The following is a 27436-nucleotide window of genomic DNA, read 5'->3' as shown; positions in this document are numbered from 1 at the left end:
AATACGCCGATGTGTATTCGGAGATGAAGCTAGTCAAATCTTAAACCATTGTCACACAGGACTAACAGGAGGGCATTATGGGCCTCAACTCACAGCAAGAAAAGTTTACGACGCTGGATTCTATTGGTCTACAATTTTCAAAGACGCACACCTTCTTTGTAAATCCTGTGATGCATGTCAAAGGGCCGGAAAAATAAGTCAACGTGATGAAATGCCACAAAATGTCATTCAAGTATGTGAAGTATTTGACGTTTGGGGTATTGACTTTATGGGTCCATTTCCAAAATCTCATAATAATCTCTACATTCTTGTTGCTATTGATTATGTATCTAAATGGGCGGAAGCACAAGCTCTCCCAACTAACGATGCACGAGTTGTAGTTAATTTTTTAAAACGTCTTTTTGCAAGGTTCGGAACACCGAAAGCTTTAATAAGTGATCGGGGTACTCATTTTTGTAATAATCAACTTGAGAAAGTTCTCAAAAGATATGGAGTAACTCATAAAATTTCAACCGCTTATCATCCACAAACAAGTGGACAAGTTGAAAATACCAACCGAGCATTAAAACATATTCTAGAGAAAACCGTAGGATCAAATCCGAAGGAATGGTCCATGAAATTGGAGGATGCACTCTGGGCTTTTCGAACAGCCTACAAAACTCCAATTGGTACCACACCTTTTAAAATCGTTTACGGAAAAGCATGTCACCTTCTAGTAGAAATTGAGCATAAAGCATTTTGGGCTTTGAAGACATGTAATCTTGATTTACATGAAGCCGAACGTCTACGGTTAAGTCAACTAAACAAATTAGAAGAATTAAGACATGAAGCATACGAAAATTCATTAATCTATAAGGAAAGAACGAAGAAATGGCATGATAAAAGAATCCGAAATTCAAAAGAATTCAAAGAAGGAGACAAAGTTCTTCTTTTCAATTCACGATTCAAGCTATTTCCTGGAAAATTGAAATCAAGATGGTCTGGACCATTCATAGTCAAAAGAGTTTTCCCGTATGGAACAGTAGAATTAATAAATTCAAATGGGGTTGAATTTAAAGTTAATGGTCACAGAGTTAAACATTACATAGATAATCCAATGGAAGTTGAAGATGAAGTTAATCACAATTTCGACACCACAGCTAACTAAGTGTGGGAAGATTCGAATTTTTTAAGGATAATATATATTTCTGTTAGAGTTAGATTTTCTGTTTTCGTGTAGTTCTCGAGAATGGAATCCGCATGGTCTTTCCCTAGCAGACCCGAAAGAACTAGTGTTCTCCCTCCATTCTGAATTTTTATATCTTTTAGGTTTTACGAGATGAAGAATTCCTTTGATTTAAACCATGGTCTAATGCTACACGCTTTGATTAGTAAACGTAATAAAGACACACTCCCGAGTGAAGTGGTATCCTTTATAAGAGGCAAAATGGACGAAGTGAGGAAAGAACTCAGGAAAGATCATCATAAGATACATTTTGGTAAAGGAAAATCAAAATCCGCAACAAAAACAAGAGCACGACTCCTTGAAAGATGTCATAAATGCGGAAAATGGTCACACGAAGGTAAATGTTCGAATAATCAAACATATTCAAATACCGAATTTGTTACTCTATGCAGAGAAAGACCGTTCATATGTTTAGAAGAAAAGTTATTGAAAAATCGAGGTTACGCTTATGTAGCTATGGAAAACCAAATCACACGACTCTCCTATGAGTCGGCTAAAGCAGGTCTCTGAGAATTCTTTCTCATAGGTAAGTATGTACAGTTTTTATTTTATTTTATTGCTTTTAACCTTTTGATAATAAACGCTGAATCGTTCGCTATAAAGTATTAAATTGATATTCAATAAAATTAGGTATGCGAAACCGAAATTATTGATATCATACAAAAATTTATTACATCACTGCGAAATTTACCGTTTATTCTTAAGGTATAAATATCTTTAATCATTCAATTCAAAATATTTCAAAAATTCGTCAGGAGTAAAACTAGGTAAAATAGCCGAAATTACTTTACCCAAAAGAGGGACGTATATTTTTGATAATATTTGATTGATTAAAGTGGGATAAAAGACCAAAAAAAAAGATTTTTAATTTTTACCTTGTTTTTAAATTAATATTAAATTACTATTCTAAATTTTTAAAATCAATATATTTAAGTTTTTAAATATATTAAAAATTAATATTTTCAATATAAGTTTGTAAAAATAATGTATAAAAATATTAATAATATTAATATGAATTTTTAATTTTATGCATTTTAAATTTAAGTTTGGTGTGAATTTAAAAAAAAATTACTTTATTTCATTAAGTTAAAAATTTGATATTTAAAATTCGTCGTGAGTTGAAGACTAGGTCGTTAAACCGAAATTGCTTTACCCAATGGAGGGACGAGAAATTTTATTATCATTATTTTTAATCCCATTGATCTAAAGAATAAAAAAAACATTAAAAACCCCAAAAATTTTTGCTTTTAAAACAATCGCTTTAAAATGACAGATTTTAAAATTTTGTCGAGGGACGAACTAGGACAACGATTCGAAACGCCCTCATTCTAAAAAGAAAACAAATTTTTAAAATTATTTATTTGTTTTATAAGTAAATGATTATTTAAAAAAAACAAAACAGGGACCCCCATGCGATCGCATGGGGTTTACCCTTCCAAACCATGCGGTCGCATGGGTGTAAAAAACTGGGCAGATAGAAAAGCTCCACGACCTGCTTCTGTCCTCACACTTCAACACACACACACATACCCGAAAACTCTCCCAAATCACCCCTAAAATCATCAATTTTTCACCAAATTCTACCAAATTTCGTTCTACAATTAGCTATAATCATGCCTTTCTTCAGATGGGGAAGTAAAAAGGTAAAAATTTCACCCCTAAACTCTTAAAATTTTCAGTTTTAGTGTTCTTGAGCTAATTTTTACCTAATTTGATTTTGTTAATTTCTAGTATAATTAGAGTTAAATTGTTAGTATATTATGCATGTATAACCTAGATTGATGCTATTTGTCATGATTTAAAGCCAAAAACTTTAAAATTTTTAGAAATCTAGGGTTTGTGTTCTTGAGCAATTTGGGGCTTTTTGATATAAACACGTTATGGCTGATTTTTGTCATGAATTATTGCTAAATTAAGTAGTATAACATGTTTAGGTAGCTAAATGATCCAAACTTTGATCCTAAACATGAATTTTGAGAATTAAAGTGGACTTTTCAAGTCTAAAATTCATGAACTTGATTAATTTGATATAAATGTCATTTGAAACTTGTTCAATTGCAAGTAATGATTATTTTGACATGTTATTTGAGTAGAATGCTTATAAACTTTGTAAATATTTTCATATATGCTTATTTGAAAAAGTGTAGAATTGATAAAAATTATGAAAATGAGCATGAGTTTAGTGTCATTGTAATTGTTTCAAGTTGTTATTTTGCTAACACTAATGCATATTTGGATGCACAAATTTTGTGTTTAATGTGTTTTGCAGAAATATACCGAATCTGGCAGTGCATCATCATCCAGACAACCTGAAAACGAACCACAGCCAGGTGGTAACAACAAAGAGAAAATGACCTTACACAATTTATTTTACCTTAAGTGCATTCGAGCCACTAGAGGCTTTGTTAATATCCCCCACTGTGTTGGTTTTTATCTGTCCAAAATGGTGGAAGGTATACAGGATGGGGGAATAATAGGAGGTATTTTTGTTACTCTCATTGGAGAGTATTTAGGTGTAGATAGGGAAAAAGGGGGTCCACTGATGGTGTGTTGGGAACAGGATGAGACTTTAGGATTGCGGGTCTATCAAGGTGCAAAGGTATTAAAGAGCAGACGCAATCAGGCAGTACCATATCAGGGCCCTCATCCACAGGTAGAGAGAGGTTCAGATGAGGAAATAGAGGAAGCGGATGACATTAAGGATGTCATTAAGGACGTTGTTACTGACGTTTACCAGCGTATAGATGAGGTAGAAATGACAAACGAGGCTAGACATAGTCAGTACGAGCAGTGGCACGTCGAGAATGTGTACGAGCATTCCAGGCAACGACAGCATGATAGATGGCACTATCATCAGCATCAGATCATAAGCCAGCTATCATCTCAGGTACCAAATAACTACGTACCGACCCGACCTGCTTACTATCCGCCACACCAGCCCGATATGCGACCACCATTTACTCTCTACGACCCCAACCAAGCCTATCAGTACACCTATAACTAACCGTAGAACCCGACCGACGACATGAACTGGAACCCCTATCCATATTGATACAGTTCCCGTTGGTGATTTTTATCTTTTATTATTTTTATTTACTTATGTTTTAAACATATAATATTGTGATACTTTTATGTAATTTTTAACATTTTTTTCTTTTGTTACTAATATTTTGTATTTATAATTTGAAAGTGGGATGTTAAGTCCCATTTCAAATTACCATGCATGTTTATATTTGTATTGTATGTATTTTATTTCATGTACACAACAGGGTAAAACAGCGAATTTTCAAAGACTGGCATTAAGTTCAGCAAAAGCAACTAATTTTGACGACAAGAGGCAAAATAAATGTGAAATAACAACTGCAGGAATGAACAAATGATGTGCACCATTTATCATTCAACATAAACAACAATATGTTAGGAAACTTTGGTAAAATTTAATCTTTTTTCTACGCTAATCACCCTCAATAATTTAAATTGCTACTGATTTCTTGCAAATGAGGGCATTGCAAGATCTTTCGAATTTTTAAAATTTTAAATTTAAACACTTGGTTACCATTAAAGATACTAGTAACGCAGTAGTTGTATTAGAATCTAGTGCTCTCTGATAATAAAGAACAGCCCTAGTCTTATATACTGACTACCCAATTCTAGTAAAATTTTTCAAAATTTTCAACTAAATGAACTCAAAATTATGTTTATACATATTTATGAACGATAAAACTAGGTGTTAACACCGAAATTATTGTTACCTCGGAAAGGACATAAATTGAGAAACAACCTAAAATGTTAGAATTCATTTAAAATGGAATAGAGGAAAATAAAAAGGCAAAGAAAGGAAAATAAAAGCCAAGTGTGGAAAAAATTTACCAAGTTATTTAGAACATATATTACATATTTTTGTACAAATAATTGAAGATACTTTTGTTTTGGACGATATTAATCAGTTTTACCCAGTTTATTGTAATATAAATGGAATTTAAAAGGAAGTAAAGTCTTCTGAGAGAAAAAGATACGCGCTTCTTGATTTAGGTCAGGAAGTTGTCGTCCAGACCAGTTGTAGAGTCTACGAAAAAACTTAAAAAGTTTTCTCGAAAATCAGCTGGAAATCCACGGACCTCAGCATTAAACAGGGTCGCCAAGTGGTCAGACTTATCCTAACCATGAGAGGATCTGTCTCGTACAATTTGGGGGGGCACCATACAAATTAGCTTATAAGACTAATGAATCAGATCCCCAGAAAGGATAATCTCCTTAAAGATCAAAAATCAGCTTTTAAGACTGATATTACTCAATCCTTGAGATTGACCTTAAAGATTGAGAATTCAAACTCATGGAATTCAATGATATCTAAACTCGAGCTTGAACCCCTATTTTCAATGCATTCATTAACATTGAACGTAAAATCCTAGGAATTCATTCGAAATTCATTAGGTCACCTGAACCAAATCGGGTGTCAACCGTAAGAACGGTGGTTGCATAGCATGGTCGAAGACAGGACCTTGTGCCAGATCGAATAACTATAGGGTGATCTTTAATATTGCTCCTACAAAGGATAGTAATTGCATCCGACACGATATAGACCAGAATTATCAGCATGTTACGGGACATTGCCTTAACAGTTGCTTGTTCAACGCTTTCCTTTACAACCGGACGGTAGTTTACCGAAAGGTAATATACGGAGCAAGTATACTGGACGTGTTGCTTTCCTAATACAAGGTTAGCAAGTGGGTGACACAAAACCATAAGTTTTGAGCTAAAATTTTCAAACCACAAAAATAATTTGCAAACACCGGTGAAGGTTTATTCCGAAAAACTTATCTAGGGTAAAAGCTAGATTGAATTTTCAAAAGATCAAATGTTTTCATAAAGATCCAATTTCCTAAAGGATATAAATTTTTATAGTCATGTGGGACTGTAAACCACAACGTTACTATCATTGTTCATACCGCTGTATTAAAATCACTGATGTACAAAGTGTGAATAATAAAGAAGTGATTCTAGTAAAGTTATATACAAGTTCTATATTGCTTGAGGACAAGTAACGCTCAAGTGTGGGAATATTTGATAATGCTAAAAACAAACATATATTTCATAGCATTATCCCTCAAGAAAGACAAGCTTTTAGTTGCAATTGTTCTATTTACAAGTGATATTCGTTTAAATAATAAAAGATGAAGAGTAAAGACAGATTCGACGAATTGAAGATGCAAATGACCAAAACGCTAAAAAGTACAAAGCTAAAATTAAAACTCTCAACGCGCGACGCAACGAAGCTAAAATTACAAGTTAACTATGCACATAAATATTATATAATATATAAATAATTCTTAAAATTATATATATATTATATTATATGTTAAAAACCGTCGGCAAACTAAAAAACAAAGGATTGTGAGCTGACCAGAGGGGCCATGCGATCGCATGGCTTCTGTGCTATATCCCCATGTGATTGCATGGTGAACAATAACTCGAATTTAGCCTATAAAAAGCCGGGTTCTGATCGAGCAAAAACACAATATTCAATCTCTCTCACTCTCTACGATATGTATATATATATATATATATATATATATATTTTATAATTTTAATTTTAATTTAAGATTAATAATAATAAGGTTATGTTAGCGAATGTTGTAAGTGTGTAAGTCGAAATTCTGTCCGTGTAACGCTACGCTATTATTAATCATTGTAAGTTATGTTCCACCTTTTTAAATTAATGTCTCGTAGCTAAGTTATTATTATGCTTATTTAAGCTGAAATAATCGTGATGTTGGGCTAAATATTAAAGACGGGGTAATTGGGTTTTGTACCATAATTGGGGTTTGGACAAAAGAACGACACTTGTGGAAATTGGACTATGAGCTACTAATGGACTTTATATTAACTAAACGGTACCTCGTTAATTTAATATAAAGATTACAATTTGACGTATCTATATATAACCACATACGCTTAATCGGGTACGGTGGGCGGGATATCTATAAATACGAATTATCGTTCATTTTACTGGACACGGGGATGGATTAATAGTTAATGGACTCGTTAAAATAGGGGTGGATTACATTCAAGGGTAATTGGTGTAATTGTTAACAAAGTAGTAAAACCTTGGATTACACGCAGTCGATAACCTGGTGTATTCATTAAACAAAGTATTAAGACCTTGTTACAGTTCGAATCCCCAATTAGTTGGAATATTTGACTTCGGGTATAAGGATAATTTGACGAAGACTCTCGCACTTTATATTTATAACTGATGGACTATTATGGACAAAACTGTATGGACATATCGAATAATCCAGGACAAAGGACAATTAACCCATGGTAATAAACTAAAATCAACACGTCGAACATCATGATTACGGAAGTTTAAATAAGCATAATTCCTTTATTTTATATCTTATCGCACTTTTAATTATCGTACTTTTTAATTATCGCAATTTTATTTATCGTCATTTTATTTATCGCACTTTTAACTATCATACTTTTATTTATCGTCATTTACTTTACGCTTTAAATTAAGTTATTTGTATATTTAATATTTTACATTAGGTTTTAATTGTGACTAAAGACATAAAATCGACAAACCGGTCATTAAACGGTAAAAACCCCCCCTTTTATAATAATAATAATACTACTTTTATATATATATATATATATATATATATATATATATATATATATATATATATATATATATATATATACAAATATAGTTTTAAAAATATAGCGTTAAACTTGGCTAGTTCCCTGCGGAACGAATCAGACTTACTAAAAACTACACAAATGTACGATTAGGTACACTGCCTATAGTGTTATAGCAAGGTTTAGGTATATCTACTCTAATAATAAATAACTTGTGTAAAATTGTATCGTATTTAATAGTATTTCGCAATAAAAATATAACTATTTCGTATACACCTCGCATAACATCACATATATATAAATGTAAGTATATATAATAATTTGAAATTATAAAATATAATTTAAACTGTGAATTAAGATATAAAATAATTAAGCTGTAATTAAAATGAAAATATATAAATATATGATTTCTATAATTATTATTATATATATAACATATGTTAAAATGTATAAAAATTTAATACTCAATATTAGTTATTATATAATATATATTATAAATAAATGGTATTATTAATATATTAAATGTAATTACAAGTTTAATTATAGTTGTTATATCATTATTACATTCATTATTATTATTAATATTAATATTAGTATTATTAATATTATTAAAATTATAATACTAAAATTTGATACATTTGATTTGTTATTGTTAATATCATCATTATTATAACTAGTAGTAAGGTTATAATGTTAGTTAATATGATTAATATTAGTATAATTATTGACATTATTATTAGTATTCCATTATTGTTAATATTTGTATTAGTATTTTATTAATAACATTATCAAAGTTATTATTAATATTACTATGAACATTATCATTAATAATTATTATTATCAGTATTATTATTATTATTTATTTATTTATTATTATTAATAAAATTATTATTAATATTATTAGAATTATTATTAAGTTATTTAATTTTTATTATTATTTTTATTGTTATTATTATTATTATCATTATTATTATTATCATTATTACTATTATTGTTATTGTTAGTTTTGTAATTATTGTTATTACTAATATCATATTTATATTTATAAGTATTAGAAATATTTTTATCATTAGTATTTTTATAAGTATTATTAATATTATTATAAATTTTATCATTTAAGTATTATTATTATTATGATTATGATTATTATTATGATTATTATAATAATAATAATAATAATAATAATAATAATAATTATTATTATTATTATTATTATTATTATTATTATTATTATTATTATTATTATTATTATTATTATGAAAATAATAAAATTTATTATTATACTCATTAATATTATTATTAGTATCATTTTATAATTATTAGAATTATTATAAATATTATTAACATAAGTATCATTATAAATATTATCATTATTATTATTAATATAATTACCATTATTAGTATTATTATTAATAAACATTATTATCATTATTGACAATTATCATTTTATTATCACTAAAATTATCAGTATTTTTATTATTAGTATTATCAATATTATTAACATTAAAATTATTATGAAAATAAAAGTTTTAAAGATATTATTAAGGTTATAAGTAGGTATTAACCATATTAACAAATTTTATATAAATATTCATAAATAACAAGTTAGGTATTTTTAATATAATATTAATCATATATATATATATATATATATATATATATATATATATATATATATATATATATATATATATATATCATTTTGAATATATACACAACTTAAATATATATAATATATAATTTAAGATATAATATATAAATTTGTTCAACTACGATTATATGTTTTAATACACATACAAATGATATAGGTTCGTGAATCCGAGGCCAACCCTGCATTGTTCTGTATCATCGTATGCATATTATTACTACAAAATATCGTATCGTGAGTTCATTTAATTCCATTTTACTCTTTACATTTTTGGGACTGAGAATACATGCGCTGTTTTTATAACTGTTCTATTTAATGCCTTTGAAATCTATATTTTTGGACTGAGAATACATGAGATGCTTTTATAAATGTTTGACGAGATAGACACAAGCAAAACATTTCTCGAATGAATTATTATACAGACAGAAGTTCTGTTGATTATTATTGAATTAGTTGGACGTGATAATTGCCACTAATTGATGTGAATATTTTCCCCTGATTATTATAGCTTGGTAACCTAAGAATTAGGAAACGGGTATGGCCCCTAATTCACGCGAATCCTAAAGGTAGCTACCGGGTTTAACACCCCCACCCAGAATGTTCACTAGATGGAAGAGCTAGTGGGCATGGTGTTTAGTACTTCGAGGTTTATATATTTATTACAGACTGAAAGTTCTGTTTATTTTAGGGATATTATTGATGCGCATTATATGTTAAGGTCGGTTACCAAGCCAAGCAAAGAAAGTAAAGTGAATGTTATATATCGAGAGAATGATTTTATACACAGGTTATGTGTATGTTATTTTGTACACGAGATATGTGTACGGTTACTCAGATTTATGAAAAATGGTTTCGTACACGAGAAAGGTGTACTGTATTTAAAAGAAATCGCATGTACATTACAGGTGGGTATAGGATTCGGGCCAATTTGTAATACGCACATTTAAATCTTGTGGTCTATCAAAATGATGAATTTTACTGTTTATGATAAACCTATGAGCTCACCAACCTTTTGGTTAACACTTTAAAGCATGTTTATTCTCAGGTATTAAAGAAATCTTCCGCTGTGCATTTGCTCATTTTAGAGATATTACTTGGAGTCATTCATGACATATTTCAAAAGACGTTGCATTCGAGTCATTGAGTTCAACAATATTATTAGTAAGTCATTGATAGTTTGATATATTATGAAATGGTATGCATGTCTATCAACTTTCGATGTAATGAAAGTTTGTCTTTCAAAAACGAATGCAATGTTTGTAAAATGTATCATATATAGGTCAAATACCTCGCAAGGAAATCAATTATTATGTAACATTTATAATCGATATGAACGGGGCATTTCATATCAGAATCTGAAAAATCAGCCAAAATCGCCTTACCAATCGGATGCCCCAATGCGTTACTTTTTAGCTTCCGCTTTGATTGAAGTCCCCCTTCCTCCAGGGTATGGAACCACGTCGATCGAGTTTGGTAGAGTTTCTTGGGGTTACTACTCCCAAGGAACTCGAACTTATAATAAGCTAGCTTTCGTCTAGCCAACGCCGCTGACGTCTCATATAACTATAAGTTCAATCAAAGATCTGACTGCATTTTCTAACTGAAATGAAATATGACTACTGAAATTGCATTGTAGAACAGTGAGAGGGTAGACTTTCTCTACTCTTGAGGTGTTTCACTCTGAGTGGAGAAATGACTTCTCTACATATGTGAGATTGAGTTTTGTTGTTGTTAATATCAAAGAACGAATGACTTATAATAATTGTGATCAGATTTAAAAGACAACTGCGTTACTATACAAAAGGACAACTATACTTGACGAATTCTAAAATACCTTAAATCAAATTTAATCCATCAGTTATAATCCTATATATTGAAACGTAATTGAAAGCGTCCATCGCACAGATTTTGCCTACTATTACTTGATAAAAATAAATAAATGAAATAGAATGTTAAATATATTCTTGTATAAATTTTTGTTAATATTATATAACGCATATAAAAAGTTGAAAAAAGAAATATTTCGAAAGTTAAAATATGACTTTTATAATGGGGCGAAGGAAATATACGTTAGTAAAAAAAATTAGTACAATAATACACCTATAACACTTTCACTTGATTTCAAATTTATTATTTATAGAAAAAAATATATGTTTAAAAGATATGATCATTTTATTCTATCTCGAGTAATATAACAATTTTACTAATTTACTTACAAAAATTGTTAGAGCCATAATTATTGCAACAAAAATTAAATAAAATTAAAAAATTAATTAGAATGATGCGATCAACAATTTAATTCTTTTTTTCTTCTTGATTTTCTCTTTTTGACCCAGTTGTCAATCCACCGGAACCTATCTCTCCTAAGGCCCCAGAAATCATTACGCGCGCCCGCATACCTTTCCCAGGTAGGCTTAGGAAGGAAAAACAAGAAGCACAATTCGCTAAGTATTGGGATATTATTAAGAATTTACATTTGAATATGCGACTGGTAGATGCTTTAGTTGAAATGCCAAACTGCGCTAAATTTTTCAAAGAACTGCTTTCGAACAAAGAGAGATTAAGAGAGATAGTTAGCTTGCCCTTAAGTGAAGAATGCTCATTAGTGTTACAACATGGTATCCCCCCTAAGTTAGGAGATACAGGAAGATTTACGGTACCTTGCTACCTGCAAGATGTCCAGATTAGCAATGCTTTAGCAGACTTAGGAGCCAGTGTAAACCTAATGCCCTATTCATTATTCCAAAAGCTAGGATTAAAAGACTTACGACCAACCAGAATGACTATCGAACTCGCGGACAGATCAGTTACGATTCCACGAGGGATAGCTGAGGATGTCCTAGTCAGAGTGGATAAGTTCGCATTCCCCGTCGATTTCGTCATTATGAATATTGAGGAAGACATGAAGGTCCCCTCATACTTGGCAGACCATTCCTAAATACTTCCAAGGCTGTAATCGACGTTCTCGACAAATCATTGAAGCTAAGACTTGGAAGTGAAGAAGTCACATTTAATGTCGACCGACTCATGAGCCACCCCCGCAAGGAAGAAATCAATCTCACTGATTCTTTTCAAGAACTCATCAATGAATATCTAGAGGATACCATGGCTATATGCAGTCAAGATCAAATTTCTAAGGATCTGTTCTTTACACCTCCTGAAGGAAATCTCGACACCCATTTAGCCATAGATCCTGGTCAACATAAATCTCCCCTCCCTGAAAGTAACTTATTCGGAAAAACTACCCAAAGAGTACCACTAGGTCAAGGCATTCCCCTACCTCTGTTAAGGAGAAGACCGAATGAAGAAACAGATTTCATTCCGGTATTTCAGGAACCCCAATCAAAAGAAGACTGTGCAGAGAGACCTGAACCCATCTTCGAAACTAAAGAAGATGATTCTGAAGAATAAGCTTTAAGAAGGACAATTTCCAGAACTAAAGAACATATAGCATCAGTGACCGCAATTAAGGAGGGAGAATCAGAATTCCAAGAGAGGTATGACTCGTTAGACAGAGCAGAAATAGCTAGAATGAAGCCATCTATCGAGGAAACTCCGGAATTAGAATTGAAAAAGTTACCCAAACATCTGGAGTATGCATTCTTAGAAGGAGAATCGTAACTCTCTGTAATCATCTCAAAAGACCTCACGCCACATGAGAAGGCGAAATTGATTCAAGTTCTGAAATCACATAAGAAAGCAATTGCTTGGAAGATTTCCGACATAAAAGGAATCAGTCCCAACTATTGCACCCACTAGATCTTCATGGAAGATGATTTCAGACCATTAGTTCAGAGGCAAAGAAGGGTCAATCCTATGATTCAAGAAGTCGTCAAAAAAGAAGTAATAAAACTTCTGGACACCGGTCTGATCTATCCCATTTCCGATTCACCATGGGTCAGTCATGTTCAAGTCGTACCCAAGAAAGGAGGAATGACTATAATCCAAAATGGGAATAATGAACTTATTTCAACACGGGAGGTCACCGGTTGGAGGGTTTGCATAGATTATCGTAAACTTAATGATGCAACCCGAAAGGATCATTTTCCGTTACCTTTCATCGATCAAATGTTGAAACGTCTATCAGAAAATGAATTCTATTATTTCCTTGACGGTTTTTCCGGCTACTTTCAAATTTCTCTCGATCCAAAGGACCAAGAAAAGACAACCTTCACCTGTCCTTATGGAACATTCGCCTATCGACGCATGCCCTTTGGGTTATGCAATGCACCAGCTACATTTCAGCGATGCATGGTAGCAATATTCCACGACATGATTGAACGTTGTATGGAAGTCTTCATGGATAACTTTTCAGTTTTTGGTAGTACCTTTCATTCATGCCTTTCTAACCTTGACAAGATGCTTACCCCGTGTGACGATTCAAATTTAGTTCTGAATTGGGAAAAATGTCACTTCATGGTTAAAGAAGGTATAGTTTTAGGACATAAGATTTCAAAAGCAGGAATAGAAGTTGATAAGGCTAAGATTGAGACTATTACTAAACTTTCAGAGCCTACCACTATAAAAGCGGTAAGGAGTTTCTTTGGACACGCTGGTTTTTACCGACGTTTCATTAAAGACTTTTCAAAGGTCACTCGACCTCTCACTCATCTCCTCGGAAAGGAAGTTCCGTTTGTCTTCGATTAAGAATGCAGAAAAGCATTCAACTATCTGAAGGAACAGCTCATGCATGCACCCATCATGATCGCTCCTGATTGGAGTTTACCATTCGAAATCATGTGTGATGCAAGTGACTTCACAGTTGGATCTGTACTAGGACAACAGACAGATAAGCACTTTCATCCAATCTATTATGCCAGCAAAACCTTAACCGAAGCTCAAGAGAATTATACCACCACGGAAAAGGAGCTGCTAGCTGTAGTATTCGCCTCCAAAAAATTCCGTTCCTAAATCATCCTGTCCAAAACTACGGTTTACACAGATCACTCAGCCCTTAAATATTTATTCACTAAGCAAGACGCTAAACCGAGACTCCTACGATGGATCTTACTCCTACAAGAATTCAATATTGAGATCAAAGATAAGAAGGATCAGAGAACATCGTAGCAGACCATCTCAGTCGTTTGGAGAACCCAGCGATGGAACAACTTGCTGAACAAGATATTAGAGACAAAATTCCGGAAGAATAGCTTAAGAGCTTAGGAAAAGCTAACATAGGATCGCAATTTACTGATACCCCTTGGTATGCTGACATAGCCAACTACCTAGTTACTGGAGTAGTACAAAAGGGAATGAGCACATCCCAAAGAAGGAAGTTCTTCAGGGATGCCAAGTACTACTTCTGGGAAGATCCACACCTATTTAGAATTTGCCCTGATCAAATAATCAGGAGGTGCGTAGATGAGAAACAAGCAGCAGGGATTCTTCACCAATGTCACCATGGACCAATAGGAGGTCATCATGGAGCAAACTTAACCGCAAGAAAAGTCTACGAATCAGGATTTTATTGGCCATCTATATTCCGAGATGCACAAGAGCTTGTAAAGCGTTGAGACGCATGCCAAAGGTAAGGTATTATCTCTATGAAGAATGAGATGCCTCGGACTAATATCCAAGCTTGCGAGATCTTCGATTTATGGGGATTAGACTTTATAGGGCCATTCCCTAAGTCTAATGGGAAAGAATATATCCTCGTAGTAGTTGATTACGTCTCCAGATTGGTCGAAGCCCAAGCATTTCCAACTAATGATGCTAAAGTCGTCACCAAATTCCTGAAGAGACTCTTCTGCCGATTCGGAGCTCCCCGTGCTATAATAAGTGATAGAGACACGCACTTTTGTAACACCCAGTTTATGAAAGTGATGCAACAATACGGAGTTACCCACAAAATGTCCACTGCCTATCATCCGCAGACAAACGGACAAGCAGAGGTCACTAACAGAGCACTCAAGAGAATTCTAGAACACACCGTCAGCCATCATGGGAATAAGTGGGCCGAGAAACTAGATGATGCTCTGTGGGCATTCCGGACTGCCTCAAGAATCCCCTAGGAACTACACCCTACCGAATGATCTATGGAAAAGCTTGTCATCTTCCGCTGGAAATAGAGTATAAAGCTCTCTGGTCACTGAAAACCTGTAACCCTGATCCTTCAGTAACCACTAGACATCGAAAGATGCAAATGAATGAACTCGCTGAATTAAGAGACCAAGCTTCTAGACGTCATATATCTACAAGGAACGAACGAAGCTTACGCATGATGCAAAACTGATTCCTACAAAGTTTGCTCTTGGAGATAAAGTTTTACTCTTTCATTCTCGATTCAAGAAGTTCGCTGGAAAATTTAGATCAAGATGGAGTGGCCCATACAAAGTTATTCACGCTTTCCCACATGGAGCCGTGGAATTGGAAGGACCCACTGGCAATTTCAAGGTCAACAGCCACCGTTTAAAGGCTTATCTGGAAGACCACAACAAGGAGGAGCACCTTTTCTCCTTTGATCCATTCTGAAGATCTGGCAGGAAAAGTCGAGCTCTAACGACTTGATAAACAAAGGGCTCTTGGGATGCACCCCTTGCTTATCCTTTTTATTTATTTTATTTTCAAATTATTTTCAGTCTACAAATATAATATCTCTGTGCACTAACCCTAAGCACCATACTTGCACTTAGTACTTACAAGTTTGTTGAATGTATTCAGGAAAAAATGCCAAGTTCATGAGCTTCTTATTGCATTCCAGTTCGCAGGAGAAGAACTCCCCGAGTTTACTCTTCAGGAAGTAGTGCAGATCAGTTTAGGCCATCCACATGACAGTTAGGTCCAAGACGTATAATCCTTGAGAGTGTTGAGGAGGACACTAGTACGACACCACCAGCCCCTCCAGTGTGACGCTCCCGACGTTTAGCATCGAGACCAGCTGAGTTTTCAGAGTTACGAAAGACACGTGAGACACAAACTGTGATTCATTATGGAGCCACCTTGAACGATCCAGATGTTACTTGGGCAGTACTTAGAGACCAGCAAAGACTTTACCGAGCTTTTAGAGCGTACCTTCATCGAGAAGGAATGCCCAAGGGTACACTGGGCCCGTCTTCGTTTAGGCTAGCACGCCGTGTCCCTCCGATACGACAAGCTACCCCCAGGAACTCCACTCCAGTCTCAGTTCGTTCAGTCGCCATAGTCGCCGTTCTGACTCACGATGCTCCCACTATGCCACCTGTGCTAGCCATTTCACCTCCCCCAGTCGTGGAGATGTGTAACGACCCGTACTTTTGCGATCATTTTATACTTATAAGATTAATATTTACATAAATTAAACCTTGCCAACATGATAAGCAATCCAAATTGTCAAGACTTATATTTCCGAAAAGAGTTTTACACAACGTTTGACCGTCTAGTTTGACCGATGATATCACGAACTATACAATATATGATAATTATACGTTTGTGTATGTATATGTATATATACATATTTAACATGATTAATAAATGTTTTAATATCTTATTTTGTATTAATAACAATAAGTTACAAGTATATTTTGAAACTACTAACTTAAGTTTTCAAAACGATAACAATACGTAACGTTATTTGACATATATACTTAAGACTTATAATGTTATACATATATTGTATAAGTAATGTATTTAATTACTTTTAAAGAACTTAAATACATAAAACCATATAAGTGTATTCACAAAAGATAGCTATATTTGAATCCTCATTTCATTTTTCACAAAATTTCTATACGTATACCTAGAGTATTTGTACTCGTATCATACCTAGCTCCTATACGTATTTACTAATAGTAAATACACATCAAAATCACCACCTAACCAGCCATTATTCATGCCCTTAGAGCTAGGTAATTACTTTTGGATGATTACTTGACTAATTAACAAGATTACAAACTAAAATTTGTCCATGTATGCCCATGAAACACGTTTTTTATGGTGTATATATGTATCATCATTTTAGCTCATTTTTACTTCCATTCTCTAGCTAAAAACACACACACATTCAAGAGTCTTAAACTCCATAAACATTCAGCAACTTACCTTGAAGATCTAGCTTCAAAAACCATACTAAAACACCATAAGAAAACCATACAACAACACTTCAAGAAAACCTCCCAAGAACACCAACTTACTTCCAATCTTTCATCCACTTCTATCACCCTTTTGATTCTAGCTTCTTACTCCTCTTTTACAGCAAACTTATCCAAGGAACTTGAGGTAGAATCTATGTTCATAACCTTATTCAATTCATATATATATAGCTATCTTATTTTGTGGTACAAAAGTTTAACAACAAGAACATAGTTTGAATGTTTTCAAACTTGTTTGCAAACTAAATAGATCCTTCTAACTTAACTTTTAAAATACTTCAAGACCTGTAATATAACTTATGTATATGCTAATTTAACAAGGTAAAACTTGGTTTTTCAAAGTATAAGTATTTTTAGAAAAATGGTCATTAAATGATTTTGTTGTAACAAAAATGTTTAACTTCATATGTTTCACTAATGTTTCACTTATGCTGTATGATTTTGAATACAAACCAAGGTATTTACAGTTCATAGTCTTAAAGAAGAACTCGATCCAAGAAGATGGCAATTTGAATCAACGAAAACGGATTTGTAACGAAGAAACTATGACCGAAACAAAATTGGTTATCCTAGATCATTTCAACTACGGGATCAATTGGAAAAAAATGATATAAATCACATATTTCTAAGATAACATGATATTTTATATATATGTACTTATAATTCAATTTTATATGGTTCAGGATCACCCGTAAACAACACGAGAAGATTAATCATAAGATCCCATGATTGTACGCAACACGTCATTTGACAACACCGGTACCATGGGTCAAGATTAATCTCGACCAATACATATACGATGGGTTTTTATTTATTTCGTTGGGGGTTTTATTTATTTCATTGCGGGTATATTAAACATCTAAAAATGAACCATTAAAATTGAATTACTAACATCGGACTGCTAACTACGGACTAAGGAATTATTCAAAGTATTAAAAGTATAACAAGTATATATTTATAACGTTTGTTTAAAAATGAAAACATATTGATATATTATATATGGATAGGTTCGTGATATCAACCGGAAGACCGAGTCAAATTATTTATATCATCAAGACAAGAGTGAGTATATAGTCCCACTTTTAAACTCTAAATATTTCGGGATGAGAATACATGTATTTTATGTTTTACGATATGGACACAAGTAACTGAAAAATATGTTCTACGTTGAGTTGTACCACTGGCATACTTCCCTGTAGCTTGGTAACTAATATTTACAGCGGTATTGTAAACGCGAATCCTGTTGATAGATCTATCGGGCCTGACAACCCCAACCGGACTGGACGACCAGTATTCAACGGTTGCACAGTACTTCGTTTTGTGACTACACTTGGTACGGTGTAGTAAGATTTCATATTAAAGGGAATATGCGACGTGAAAATATTAAGTATGGTTACCGAGTGCTCAACCACTTAGAATACTTTTATTAAACTGTTTATATACGAAATCTTGTGGTCTATATATATATTGCTGCCGGCATTAAACCTATATCTCACCAACTTTATGTTGACCTTTTAAAACATGTCTATTCTCAGGTGATTTCTAAAGTTTCCACTGCATCATGTTGGATCTAACCAGGATCTTGCGTACGCATGTTTGTGTCAAAAATAAAACTGCATATCCGAGATGTTGTATTGTAAAATATGCTAGAAACCGTGTTGTTGTCATCATTTGTAAAGTTTGTAAGTCGAAGATTATCGCTAAACGTTAATCTTCTTTTTATTGTCTTAAGCTTGCAACAAAAATAATGGTTATGGTTTGTAATGTATAATATATGCAGTTTTCTTTCAAAAATGTCTCATATAGAGGTCAATACCTCGCAATGAAATCATACGTTATTTAACGCGTTCTTATGGTTAAGGACGGGTTATGACATGTGGTATCAGAGCGTTGGTCTTAGCGAACCAGGTTTGCATTAGTGTGTCTAACCGAGAAGTCGTTAGGATACATTAGTAAAGTCTGGACTTTGACCGGGTCTGATTTAAAAAAAAAAAAACCATTGCTTATCACTGTTGGTTAAAATTTATATGTAAATATTATGTAGTACTAATGGGTTAGTTGTTGTGTGATAGATGTCGGGCTCGAAACTTATTATCACATTCAGCGACTCCGAACCAGAATCTTCAGATTGTGTTTCAGTCATTAACATATCCGATGACGAAAGTGGTATTTTTGGGGAAGACTCACAATTTCCGGATGAACCAACTATAGAAATATCGGAAAGTGAACCCGAGGAGGAAAGTGAACCCGAAGAGGAAAGTGAACCCGAAGAAGAAAGTGAACCCGAGGAAGAAATACTAGAAACTACGAAAGAAAAATTCGATCAAGGAAAGAAACGAAAAGCGAATGAATTAGAAAATTCAAATCCCGAACTTAGTGAGAATGACGTAGCACCAATTCCACTCAACACTACCACCCCTATTCCCGCTATTCCTATTAGTGCTATCCCCGCATCTAGTTCTTCGGCTCCTCAGCCAAAACGTAGGCAGACAGCTAGGATAAGCGTTAGGCCATTCATTGGAACTAAACGCCCTAGAAAATAGACCGAACGATGCACTGCCGTATTAAGCCATGGAATCATATAATGTTTTGTATAATATTATTAGTGTGGTTTGCTTAAAGTTTGATGTAAGATAAGCATATGTAAAATAGCGAAGTATGAAATGCAATAATTTTCCATGGTTAAGTATTATTTAGATTGTAGTAATTGATTCTGTACTAAGCTATTAAGTATGAACATTAACGGGTAGGTACTACCCAAGATATAATTATAAAACGCTAATAAGAAGAAAAGGCTTTTATAATAATACCTGGTTCATATTATTAACAAGCTATAAATGTACTATAAATACACACTACATCTATAATATTCCATGTGAATAATTATTTTCTTTCATTAGGAAATGGCGCGATTGAATCGAATGACGGAACAAGAACTCGAGGAACTCATCAACCAGCGAGTGAACGATAGAATGCTATGGGTCGAAGCTGCAAGAGCTGCTGCAGTTAACCCAAATCCTCGTGTAGGATGCTCATACAAGACGTTTCAAGCTTGCAAGCCATCATCATTCAGTGGAACGGAAGGACCGATCGGTTTAACCCGATGGATAGAAAAGATGGAGACGGTGTTCAAAATCAGTGGTTGTGATGAAAAAGACATGACCAAGTTTGCATCGTGCACTTTACAAGATAGTGCACTCACATGGTGGAAGAATTATGTGAAGGCGGTAGGAGGAGATGTAGCTTATGATACTCCATGGGAAGAATTCAAAGCAATGATAATCACCGAGTATTGTCCAAGGAATGAGGTTATTAAGTTAGAAGATGAGTTACGAAGTTTGAAGGTGGTTGGTACTGAAATCACCAACTACAATCAGCGATTCATGGAATTGGTTTTACTATGTCCTGAATTGGTTCCAACCGAAGCACGGAAGATTGAAATGTACAAAGGTGGTTTGCCCAAAAAGGTCAAGGCAAACGTTACGGCATCAAAACCTAAAACAATTCATGAAGCTATAACCATGGCGAACGAGCTAATGGATCAGGTCATTTTGGACAAGAAAGCATTCAATACTGAGGTGAAGGTATTGGGGAACAAGAAAAAGTGGAATGGAGGTTATGATCGAGGTAACCAACAACAACCTTATAAGAAACAAGAAACCACGAAAGGTGCGGGTAGTGGTTCAGGCTTTGGTTACAAAGGACAAAGTCCTTTATGCAACCGTTGTCACAAACATCATTTTGGTTACTGTAGTGTGTTGTGCACTAAATGCAATAGACAGGGACATCTTGCTGAAGATTGTAAGGCTCTCGTTACAAATGGTAACAAGACTCCTGCCACCAACGCAAATAGAACTGCTTTGGCTAACATTACTTGTTTTGGGTGTGGAAAACAAGGTCACTATAAGAGTCAGTGCCCGAATCCAGAAAAGAATGGCGGACCTGCACGTGGAAGAGCGTTTGTTATTAATGCTAGAGAGGCACGAGAAGACCCGGAGCTTGTTACGGGTACGTTTACCATTAATAACTTATCAGCATCTATTTTATTTGATACTAGCGCCGATAGAAGTTACGTGTGTATAAATTTTTACACTAAATTGAATTGTTCATCATTACCTCTAGATGCTAAGTACTTGATTGAGTTAGCTAATGGTAAACTAATTAAAGCCGATAAAATTTGTCGTGATTGTGAAATAAATCTAGCCGGAGAAACGTTTAAAATCGACTTAATACCCGTGGAATTAGGAGGTTTTGATGTAATAGTCGGCATGGACTGGATGTCCAAAATAGGAGCGGAAGTTGTTTGTGCCAAGAAGGCAATTCGTATTCCTGGTAAGGATAAAATACCGGTGATGATTTATGGAGAGAAGGGTAATTCAAAGCTAAAACTCATTAGCTGTTTGAAAGCCAAGAAGTGTTTAGAAAAGGGATGTTACGCTATTTTAGCACATGTTAATAAAGTCGAAAAGAAAGAAAAGTGCATCAACGACGTGCCTGTGGCAAGAGATTTTCCTGAAGTTTTTCCGGAAGAATTGCCGGGATTACCTCCATTTAGATCTGTAGAATTTCAAATAGATTTAGTACCAGGAGCTGCACCAGTGGCTCGTGCGCCATATAGACTTGCACCGTCCGAATTAAAAGAACTTCAAAGTCAGTTAAAAGAATTACTAGACCGTGGATTCATACGACCAAGTACTTCACCGTGGGGAGCTCCGATTCTATTTGTTAAAAAGAAAGATGGATCTTTTAGGATGTGCATAGATTATCGTGAATTAAATAAGTTAACTATCAAAAATCGGTATCCACTACCGAGAATTGACGACTTATTTGATCAACTCCAGGGATCATGTGTTTATTCGAAAATCGACCTAAGATCGGGCTATCATCAACTACGTGTCAAAGAAGAGGACATTCCGAAAACTGCTTTTCGAACACGTTATGGTCATTACGAATTTTTGGTCATGCCGTTTGGGTTGACAAATGCGCCAGCTGTATTCATGGACCTCATGAATCGAGTTTGTAGTCCGTATTTGGATAAGTTTGTTATCGTTTTCATTGATGATATTCTTATCTATTCCAAAAGTGAGCAAGAGCATGAAGAGCATTTAAGGTTGATACTGGAGTTGTTGAGAAAAGAACAACTTTATGCTAAATTTTCTAAGTGTGCTTTCTGGTTGAAAGAAGTGCAATTTCTTGGTCACGTTGTTAATAGCAAAGGAATTCAGGTTGATCCAGCAAAAACTGAAGCTATTGAAAAATGGGAGACTCCTAAGACACCAACACAGATACGCCAATTTTTGGGTTTAGCTGGTTATTATAGAAGGTTTATTCAAGATTTTTCCCGAATAGCTAAGCCGTTGACAGCGTTAACGCAAAAAGGGAAGAAATACGAATGGACCTCGGAGCAGGAGAATGCATTTCAATTACTGAAGAAGAAGTTAACTACGGCGCCTATTTTATCGTTACCTGAAGGGAACGATGATTTTGAAATATATTGTGACGCTTCGCGACAAGGTTTTGGTTGTGTTCTTATGCAACGGAAGAAAGTTATTGCATTTGCATCCCGACAATTGAAGATTCACGAGCGAAATTATACGACGCATGATCTAGAATTGGGAGCAGTCGTGTTTGCATTGAAGATGTGGAGACACTACTTGTATGGGGTTAAATTCACTGTGTTTACTGATCATAAAAGCCTTCAACATATTTTCGATCAAAAACAATTGAACATGAGGTAACGTAGGTGGGCCGAGTTAATAAACGACTATGATTGTGAAATTCGTTATCATCCTGGGAAGGCGAATGTGGTGGCTGATGCTTTAAGCAGAAAAGAACGAGAACCAATTCGAGTTCGAGCAATGAACATAAAAATTCGCATGAATCTCAACTCACAAATCAAAGAAGTTCAACGAGAAGCACTTACTAAAGAAAATATAGGAAATGAAATAATGAAGAAGTATGAGAAGCAACTCGTTATGCGGGAAGATGGAATTCGATATTTTGCAAATCGTATTTGGGTACCGAAGTTGGGTGGATTAAGGAAGTTGATATTGAACGAGGCACATAAGACAAGATTTTCGATACATCCTGGAGTTGGAAAGATGTACCAAGATCTTAAGACGCATTATTGGTGGCCTAATTTGAAGACAGACGTTGCAACATATGTTGGGGAATGTTTAACTTGTTCCAAAGTCAAAGCAGAACACCAAAAGCCGTCAGGGTTACTTCAACAACCAGAAATTCCAGAATGGAAATGGGATGGTATCACCATGGATTTCATCACGAAGTTACCAAAGACTGCCTGGGGATACGACACCATTTGGGTAATTGTTGATCGTCTTACCAAATCTGCACATTTCTTGCCTATAAAGGAAACAGATAGAATGGAGAAATTATTACGATTATATATAAAGGAAATAGTTTCAAGGCATGGAATACCTATTTCCATTATATCCGATCGTGATAGTAGATTTACTTCAAAATTTTGGCAATCACTACAGGAGGCACTAGGAACTCGGTTGGATATGAGTACCGCATATCATCCACAAACCGATGGACAGAGTGAGAGAACGATTCAGACTCTCGAAGACATGCTCAGGGCATGTGTGACCGATTTTGGAAACGGATGGGATAAATATCTACCGTTAGCAGAATTCTCGTATAATAATAGTTATCATGCGAGCATTGGAGCTGCGCCATTCGAAGCATTGTACGGAAGGAAGTGTAGATCTCCTATCTGTTGGAATGAAGTAGGAGATCGACAATTAACTGGTCCCGAGATCATACACGAAACGACCGAGAAGATAGTGCAAATCAAGGAGAGATTGAAAACAGCCCGTAGTCGCCAAAAGAGCTACGCCGATGTTCGAAGGAAACCATTAGAGTTTCAGGTCGGGGACATGGTTATGCTAAAGGTGTCACCTTGGAAAGGTGTGATACGTTTCGGCAAAAGGGGTAAATTGAACCCAAGATATGTAGGTCCGTTCAAGATTATCGAACGCATTGGACCGGTAGCTTATCGACTCGAGTTACCGCAACAACTCGCCGGAATACATAATACCTTTCATGTCTCGAACCTTAAGAAGTGTCTTGCAAAGGAAGACCTCACCATTCCTCTTGAAGAAATCCATGTCGACGAGAAACTACAATTCGTCGAAGAACCAATCGAAATCATGGACCGTGAAGTTAAACAGCTCAAACAGAGCAATATACCGATTGTTAAGGTTCGTTGGAATGCTAGAAGAGGTCCCGAGTTTACTTGGGAACGAGAGGATCAGATGAAACGAAAGTATCCGCACTTGTTTCTCGATGACGCAAAATAGGTACAATTTTAAAATTTCGGGACGAAATTTATTTAACGGGGAGGTAATGTAACGACCCGTACTTTTGCGATCATTTTATACTTATAAGATTAATATTTACATAAATTAAACCTTGCCAACATGATAAGCAATCCAAATTGTCAAGACTTATATTTCCGAAAAGAGTTTTACACAACGTTTGACCGTCTAGTTTGACCGATGATATCACGAACTATACAATATATGATAATTATACGTTTGTGTATGTATATGTATATATACATATTTAACATGATTAATAAATGTTTTAATATCTTATTTTGTATTAATAACAATAAGTTACAAGTATATTTTGAAACTACTAACTTAAGTTTTCAAAACGATAACAATACGTAACGTTATTTGACATATATACTTAAGACTTATAATGTTATACATATATTGTATAAGTAATGTATTTAATTACTTTTAAAGAACTTAAATACATAAAACCATATAAGTGTATTCACAAAAGATAGCTATATTTGAATCCTCATTTCATTTTTCACAAAATTTCTATACGTATACCTAGAGTATTTGTACTCGTATCATACCTAGCTCCTATACGTATTTACTAATAGTAAATACACATCAAAATCACCACCTAACCAGCCATTATTCATGCCCTTAGAGCTAGGTAATTACTTTTGGATGATTACTTGACTAATTAACAAGATTACAAACTAAAATTTGTCCATGTATGCCCATGAAACACGTTTTTTATGGTGTATATATGTATCATCATTTTAGTTCATTTTTACTTCCATTCTCTAGCTAAAAACACACACACATTCAAGAGTCTTAAACTCCATAAACATTCAGCAACTTACCTTGAAGATCTAGCTTCAAAAACCATACTAAAACACCATAAGAAAACCATACAACAACACTTCAAGAAAACCTCCCAAGAACACCAACTTACTTCCAATCTTTCATCCACTTCTATCACCCTTTTGATTCTAGCTTCTTACTCCTCTTTTACAGCAAACTTATCCAAGGAACTTGAGGTAGAATCTATGGTCATAACCTTATTCAATTCATATATATATAGCTATCTTATTTTGTGGTACAAAAGTTTAACAACAAGAACATAGTTTGAATGTTTTCAAACTTGTTTGCAAACTAAATAGATCCTTCTAACTTAACTTTTAAAATACTTCAAGACCTGTAATATAACTTATGTATATGCTAATTTAACAAGGTAAAACTTGGTTTTTCAAAGTATAAGTATTTTTAGAAAAATGGTCATTAAATGATTTTGTTGTAACAAAAATGTTTAACTTCATATGTTTCACTAATGTTTCACTTATGCTGTATGATTTTGAATACAAACCAAGGTATTTACAGTTCATAGTCTTAAAGAAGAACTCGATCCAAGAAGATGGCAATTTGAATCAACGAAAACGGATTTGTAACGAAGAAACTATGACCGAAACAAAATTGGTTATCCTAGATCATTTCAACTACGGGATCAATTGGAAAAAAATGATATAAATCACATATTTCTAAGATAACATGATATTTTATATATATGTACTTATAATTCAATTTTATATGGTTCAGGATCACCCGTAAACAACACGAGAAGATTAATCATAAGATCCCATGATTGTACGCAACACGTCATTTGACAACACCGGTACCATGGGTCAAGATTAATCTCGACCAATACATATACGATGGGTTTTTATTTATTTCGTTGGGGGTTTTATTTATTTCATTACGGGTATATTAAACATCTAAAAATGAACCATTAAAATTGAATTACTAACATCGGACTGCTAACTACGGACTAAGGAATTATTCAAAGTATTAAAAGTATAACAAGTATATATTTATAACGTTTGTTTAAAAATGAAAACATATTGATATATTATATATGGATAGGTTCGTGATATCAACCGGAAGACCGAGTCAAATTATTTATATCATCAAGACAAGAGTGAGTATATAGTCCCACTTTTAAACTCTAAATATTTCGGGATGAGAATACATGTATTTTATGTTTTACGATATGGACACAAGTAACTGAAAAATATGTTCTACGTTGAGTTGTACCACTGGCATACTTCCCTGTAGCTTGGTAACTAATATTTACAGCGGTATTGTAAACGCGAATCCTGTTGATAGATCTATCGGGCCTGACAACCCCAACCGGACTGGACGACCAGTATTCAACGGTTGCACAGTACTTCGTTTTGTGACTACACTTGGTACGGTGTAGTAAGATTTCATATTAAAGGGAATATGCGACGTGAAAATATTAAGTATGGTTACCGAGTGCTCAACCACTTAGAATACTTTTATTAAACTGTTTATATACGAAATCTTGTGGTCTATATATATATTGCTGCCGGCATTAAACCTATATCTCACCAACTTTATGTTGACCTTTTAAAACATGTCTATTCTCAGGTGATTTCTAAAGTTTCCGCTGCATCATGTTGGATCTAACCAGGATCTTGCGTACGCATGTTTGTGTCAAAAATAAAACTGCATATCCGAGATGTTG

Source organism: Rutidosis leptorrhynchoides, chromosome 1 (assembly GCF_046630445.1).
Source record: "Rutidosis leptorrhynchoides isolate AG116_Rl617_1_P2 chromosome 1, CSIRO_AGI_Rlap_v1, whole genome shotgun sequence".
Classification (NCBI taxonomy): domain Eukaryota; kingdom Viridiplantae; phylum Streptophyta; class Magnoliopsida; order Asterales; family Asteraceae; genus Rutidosis; species Rutidosis leptorrhynchoides.
Note: the sequence above shows the minus strand (reverse complement) of the source record.